At 46.1% G+C, this 7,143-nt stretch overlaps 1 protein-coding gene across 2 annotated transcripts in view; it reads right to left on the bottom strand.

The window, feature by feature from the left end:
- Positions 1-6,866, bottom strand: part of RANBP10 (RAN binding protein 10) — a 69,846-nt gene extending 62,980 nt beyond the window's left edge. The window contains exon 1 of one of the 2 annotated variants that reach the window (XM_017740933.1): positions 6,290-6,866. The gene's annotated coding sequence lies outside the window, so the exon portion shown is untranslated. The remainder of the gene's footprint in view (positions 1-6,289) is intronic. The other variant, XM_017740932.1, reaches the window with a different exon arrangement.
- Positions 6,867-7,143: the final 277 nt, after the last annotated feature.

Raw genomic sequence — 7,143 nt, 5'->3', positions numbered from 1 at the left:
GGGGGGGGGGGGGGAAAAAAACATAACCAAACAAAAATAACCCCTTCCTGAATTTTTTCTTCTTTACTGTGCAAAACTTCATAAGCAGGTGAACAAAAAATCCCAACAACAACAAAAACAATTATCACAGTCTGAAATCCAGGAAATCTCAGACCTCAGACATACCTAAATGCACACATCACAAGTGAAAAAGTCACATATCACCATCACTGCTTGCATTTTGTTGCCTTATTTCACAAATTATTTTAATGATAAATTGATATTAAACTATTACAATGGATGGCCCATGATACTGCTAGAAAACACTCAGTTTAAATTTCCACTTCATTGATAAAAAAAGAAAGGAATTAAAGAAAAATTTTAAAAATTGCAAATCAGATATTCAAACCTCATGACTGCTTTACACTGAAAAGCTGCTCTCAATATTACTCCCTTTTTGAAGAGCATAGCAGAACAATGACAAAGAAATAACAGCTTGTATGAGGTGTCATCAATTGACAGGAAACCTCTGCAGAAAATGAGTCTCTACATCTGAGAGCATCAAGGCACAGTTGGCAGCTGAGCAAGAAGGACTTGCTTGGGCAATCTGCAAATGGGAACAAGGCAGGAACTGTTTATGGAATCTACTTGGGGGCTTTATTTATGTGTTGGGTTGTTTAAATGAATGTCTGCAGAACAGCATAAATTCAAACAAGCAGACCTACCTGCAAACAGAACAACCCCCTCTCTGTGCTGGTTTTGGATTCTTGGAAACCAGGATGGAAAAACATAAAAAGGGGGAGGAAATCAATTATTTACAGACTTATCAGTGACAAATCAGGAATCACACGAGAAATCCTCAGTTCCCATAGAATATCCCTTAACCTTCCCTACAGCCACATCCAGACAGGCAGGACACTCCAAAGTGTCTGAGCATAAGCAGGCAATGCTGTCAAGAGTGCTCCAGGGACAGGCCTCTGTCAGCATCTGGAATCCATTAGAGCACACAAGCAAAAGGCTTTTCACAGAGCCATCACACTCACCATATGCTGAGGAGAAATGGAAAGTTGGCAAGGAGAAACATAAGCAAGGAAAAGGGGCAGATGATTTGTTACTAATGTACAGACTGCAACCAACCAACACATCTGACCTTTATTTTTCTTTTTCAGTCAGAGAGAAACTAAGCTATTTTTAAGTCTGGCTTATGGTGCACTTGTGTATGAAAGCTAAAGGAAGATTTGAAATAAACTATGGTATGGACTAAGCTCGATTAGCTCTTCAGCCACTCTCCTCAAAGAACTCTCTTCTCCCTCTCCCAGAAAACTGCCCTCAACCTAAGCTAGTGCTGACCAGTATCTCTGGACAAGAGGCTACACAGCTCAAAGCAACTGTAGAACGGTGCTGGAAGAAGGATACCAGCATTCCCTGTGGCTTATGTCTTTCCAGCTTCCCTCTCCTGCCTTTCTGGGTCTTCACCTAATGCAGAAATCACTGTTTCAGGTACTGATCCAGCAAAAAGACTGTGAACACAGTCGAGCTCACTACAAGTCACTAGTGCTGGCACACAAAAACCCATCATGGCAAAAAGAAAACCCATACTGGGATGCTTCCTGGGATGGCTCAAAGTCCTCATGAAACCACTGGGCTGCCCTGGCACAGAGGGCCAGGCCCCTTGGCACCTCCTCTGCCCACAGAGCACACTTGCTGTGTTTGCACAGAGTTGCCATGGGCAGGCAGTGGCTCTGTCCCCACCGGAGAGGTCAGGATGCCAGCACACCCAAGCATCCGTGAGTAAGCAGCTGTCCAAGACCAAACCACTCCCAGAAAAAGACAGCTGTTGACAGCAAACTGCCATTGCAAAGGCAATCCACAGGCTGCTGGGCTGTCTGTTCCAGGAGCAGCTCAGAAATGGAGAGGAGGCTGCAGGACAGGTGACTTTTGCCAGAATCCAGAACCTTGTGCATCATCAGGGCTGGCCTCTGGAATGTCCTCCCCACTCACACTCCATCACAACCCAGCACGTGGCTGGGGGAGGTAAAACCAGTCAAGAAACCAAACTGGTGGTCAGGAACATGCACTGTCACCCACAGGCAGCTCACCTTGCCCCAGCATAAAGAGGACAACAAGGATGACATGTCCTTCTGAGTCACAACAGCCTCTAAGTTGTGGGTTGGCTGCCCTACCCTAATGAGTCTCTCCCTGTTCCTGTTTACCAAGCAGAGATCGTCTAGTGGGGAAACAGAGGCTGAGATGTGCTGACAAATCACCACCAAACAGAACCACGTATTGGAGGGAGAGAGGAAGAGTTTAGTGCTTCAAATACAGCTAAGGCTGAACTGTTACAAACAGCATTGTGATAAAAGCCTGAGTTATTTGTGGCAGCTCAGGAGCAGAAGAGTCACAGGCATTTCTGCCAATCTGCTCATCTGAGGAATGCTGGAAGCAAGCCATCCACAGATTCATGGAGAGGTTTGGACGGGAAGGGACCCTGGGACATTCCTTCTTCATCCTTCTGCTCAAAGCATAAGTAATTCTGAAACTTCTATCAGTCAGCAGACTGAGGGCTCCCCCAGGCAAATTTGATGAGGGAGATGCCAGTGCCTCTCCAGGCATTCTGTCTGGGTGCATAACCAGTTTCACAAAGCAAAGTTCTTTTTTATGTCCAGCTGGCATTTCCCTTGCTACAACTTGTGACCCATTGCCTCTTGTCCTTTTGTTCCAGTTGACAACACTCAGGAGACAAGCACACAATGGTTCAGGAATTAACTACCAGCAAGTCTTAAAACTGTTCAACAACACTTTGAATGGAACTGAGGGTTGCTGCAATGCTACCCTTCTGTCTCCCAGCTCAGCCCATCCCTTTATGGACTTGCCTTCAATTACTGTCAGGGAAGGGAACCCTGAAAAGTAGTCCTCAATTTAAAGAGGGGAAAAAAAAGGGAGCAATTTCTGACAGTGACGTAAATAGATGAAATCATCATTCATTATTTTCTGGCCAGCTTTCCACCAGTTATCTCCCTGAACCAGCTCACCAGAGGATGGGGTAGCAGTCTGTCAGCACGAGGGAAGGAGTAGAAACATACAGCAAATTCAAGGGCAGAGTCCCACAGCCCTGACATGTATCATCCTGAAGTGCTGTGGAACCACTCCCTGTGTGCTCAGCACAGACAAGGAGGTGAGAAGAGGGCTGGGACAAGAGACTGCAAACTAAGTTCTCCTCTGCTCTCTGAGGATAAGAACGATCTCCCCCCGCAAGGAAGTAGCAACAGATCAACCTACTGACAGATCTGATTTGTTTCATGTTACCTACAAACCTTGTCAAGGCAATTTTTCAATGGTATCCTGGCAGCCTCCCCTCTCCCAAAAAAAAACAGAACAAACCAAAACTGCACAAAAAACAAACCCAATAAATAAACATGACCTCTTATCAGCAAAGACTAAATCCACCAGGATGAGAAATGGCCACCATTCAACTAAAAGTAAGTTTGAATCATGCTTGTTTCTCTCAAAGGATTGTGGTTTTATCTCATGAGCAGTGGAAGATCCAAAGCTAAGAAAAGCTCATCAATCATAAAAGTTTCTTACAAACACCAAATGGACTTTTTGGATGCTGTACTTGCTTTGAAATATCCACCAGTAAATGCTTTCACTGATGCTAAGGCAGAAAAGTCCAGCGACAGCAAAGGCAGAGCTTTCATAAATAATTTTGTTTGCTTCTCTAGCAAAAGCACCTTTCTGGGGCTGGTGCATTAAGGCACAGGGGAGACAAGACAGTGCAGAAGAGGGAGTTTTTCTAGCAGCTGTGGCAGTGCAAAGCAACTTGTATCTGTGCTGCTGCAGTCCCTCCCTCCCTCTTCCCTTGTGCTGGCTCTGGGGTGAGCACAGGAGTTCTCAGCCTGGAAAATGGGGGGAGGCAAGGACATGTGTTTTGACTGCTAGGATATGATGGGGTGGGAGAAAACAGAGGAGAGAACCAGAGCATACTGGTTTTAAATCCCCTTAGTCCAATGAAGAACAGGGGAGAAGTTAAAAAGGTGGTCCTGACACCTGAGTCATCTCCATAGCTCAGGTTTCTCTACCACAGTGACATCACCAATCCAAAATGGCACTGCCTGATGCCAATTCAAGAAGCCTCTTATCAGAGCATGTCACACACAGGCAACATCTCTTGGCAGGCTGCAAAAAGGCATCATGTGAGGTTTGGGATTCTTCTCCATTAAAAGCCACTGGGAGCTTCTATCCCATTTCTTATCTGAAACCTTCGTTTCTGTTGTTTATTAGCAAGTGTCAGTATCTAACCAGAGTGCAGAGCCCTTAACTAACAACTGTGAGCACAGAAAGACAACACCTTTGAGCAAAATCAGACTCCTCAACACTTCCTGAAATTCATTTCACCAAAGCCTTTCTTGAGTAAGTCTTGTTTCAAAACCAAATCACTCACATTTTAAACCTAAATGTGAAATGCCATCACAAACTCCAAGAAGAGATACACAGGGAATAACTTCACATCTTTACCTCACCACCTCATACAGAAGTCAAATAACCAGCTCTAGGGCAGAGGCTTTACACCTGGAATACCCATCTGGAAATGAGCTCAGAAGGACTCCTCTTCCTCCTCCCTTACTAAAGGGCTGCCAGTGTTGTTCCTAGGGACAACCTTTGCCACTTACACTGCTTGAAAACTTCATTCCCTCGATCCCTTCTTTAGGTGTCTGGACTTTCAGTCCTTTAAACTGAAGTCACGATGGTGGAATAAACACTGGGGAGCCTCCTCAAAAGAGATCTCTGCCACAGCTCACTAGTACAACACACTGAGCCTCCAGCAGGAACAATTCAAACTATTAAAGGTGACATACACAAAAGCACCTTCTCAAGTGACAGCCAGGCAGCAGCTACAGTGGAAATTCACAACCACAAATCCCCAGCACCACCCTGTGCGAGATACAAGTTGGATCTGTCTCTACCAGCAAAAGAAAAACAAAGCACAGGAATGGCTGAGACATCAGAGAGGCTCTCAAAGCCTCGCCACTGCCCTGACTTTGGATCAGAGCTATCAGCAGCTCCTGTTCAGGTTGCTGTGTTAACACACATGGTTCTGTCTCTTTGGAATTATTCCTGGAAAGTCACTAATTACAGAATACAATAAAAACAACAGATCATTAATACAGAAAACTCTGATCTTGGGAGACAAGCAGAAAATTCCATTATCTCCCTTTAAGATTGATCTAGAGTGCAGTAAGGATTAAGTACTGTTCAGTGACCTTTTGTAATGTGATTTCTTTGGAAAATTGTCTTGAAGCTCACTGCAAATGATTTCAGTTTTAGCAGTTACATAAACTAATCAAGGGCAGTGTTTCAAAACAGACAAGCAGTTAATAGCCAGGTCAGTGAAATGAAGGAGTAAAGATGGTCTTTTCCCTGCATTTGTAAGGAATTCAGCCCAGCATCCACCTCTGCAGATAACCTGGTAATTATCAAGGGCCTAAATGCAGCACAGCCCGAGATCCTTCCAAGTCCCTTTACAAGTAGGCCACTTCTCAGTTCAACAATGACAGCAAAAAAATTCAACTGTAACAAGTTGTGACTTTCATTTGGTTTTTAGTAGGAACATTTGCTGCCCTTCCCCACAACCCTTCAACCGGTCAGAGTTCAAATGTCATACTTGAAGGACTGGATTAATTAGTGACACCCAACTCCTCTTCCTGTGTGACTTTCTCTTCTGGATAATATTCCTGCCATATTCATCCTTTAGCAATGAACAATGCCAAGGACATCCACACACAGCAGGCTGACACCTTCATAATGAGTAAAAATTAAATCCACATTAGCAGAACTCCAGACCTTGACAGAAATGCCCCTTTATTGCCTGCCCCAGTGCTCCAGCACTCCTATAACCACTCTTCCCCATGTCAACACCACTGCAGCAGTCCAAAATCAAGCTCAAGGTTCCTCCCTTCTGCTTCACTTCATTTCTAAGGCATCATAATTCCAGAAATCAGAGTGACTGAACCTTGCCAGCAAGAAGAAAACCTATTTTAATTCAAATTGCACTGGAAACCCACAGTTTACTGAGTTTTTTTAGAAGTGCCCACCTCAAAGAGCTCAGGACACAGCTGTGCCAGTGCCTCTGCTTCCAGGGCATTCCACCTCCTTTACATCTATTCACCAGGAGGACAAAACCTGCCCATGCTGTACCTGCCTGCTGCACCCAGCAGCCACGGGACCTCGAACCCTTCTGGAAAGGAGGCCAGAGTCCAGCAGAGCTGCCAGACACACATCCCCAGCCACTGAGCTGGAATGAGGCACTTACCCATCTCTACCTTTACTGACGATCTTCACTTCAAAGTAATAAATGCCACAGGCTGCAGGGATGGGGTGAGTGGCCCTGACCGAGGCAGCATCTTTGTGATTTTTACCGTGACCTAAGAAAGAACAGAAATATAAGTACTGAGGGGATCTGGCCTCTCACACATCCTGATCTAAAACCTCACTATCTGAAGCCAGCAGGCATTTGTTTCTACACGGAGCCAGCCATTTAAAGCACACTTTCCAGAGAACCAGGATATGCAACCCTGCACTGCCACCAGGAACAATTCCTACAGCACGAGCATTTTAATTTTCCCTTTGTTTTCACTATGAAGTTTCTGAGAAAGACTCTCAGTACCACCTCTCCCCCTCCCCACAGACATAATTTGAAGACCAAGGTACACAGACAGAAGACAAAAATGATTACACAAGAGGGGAATGACATCAGTGTTTACTAGCCAGGCAGGAAAAGGAATAATCAGTTCTCCGCTGGGTGGGTAGGGAGAACAGCTCCAATAGCAAGCAAGGAAAACATCACACTACAAGTCTATGAACAGCTATTTGGTGTAAACCCGAGGAGCCAAAGCCCCAGCTACGCAGCGTGTCGGGGCCATCCGACCGCTCGGCCGGGTTTTAAGCAGGATGACAGAGTAAACAGACGGTCTGGCTGCACCGGGCCCAGGCGAGCGACACCGCACAGCGTTATATAAGGCCACACACTCCGCCGGGGAGAGACCCCGGCTCCCCAGCGCCTCCGCTCCCGAGCGCAGGCAGCCCGGCCCAAGCAGCCCAGCCGGGACCCCGGGCCAAGCGGGCGCCCCGCGGCCGGAGCTCGGCGCCTCCCGTCCCCGCGCTGCT

The sequence above is a fragment of the Corvus brachyrhynchos genome, unplaced genomic scaffold (assembly GCF_000691975.1).
Source record: "Corvus brachyrhynchos isolate BGI_N302 unplaced genomic scaffold, ASM69197v1 scaffold26, whole genome shotgun sequence".
Taxonomy (NCBI): domain Eukaryota; kingdom Metazoa; phylum Chordata; class Aves; order Passeriformes; family Corvidae; genus Corvus; species Corvus brachyrhynchos.
The sequence above is the reverse complement of the archived record's forward strand: the minus strand, read 5'-3'. Positions and strand labels throughout refer to the sequence as shown.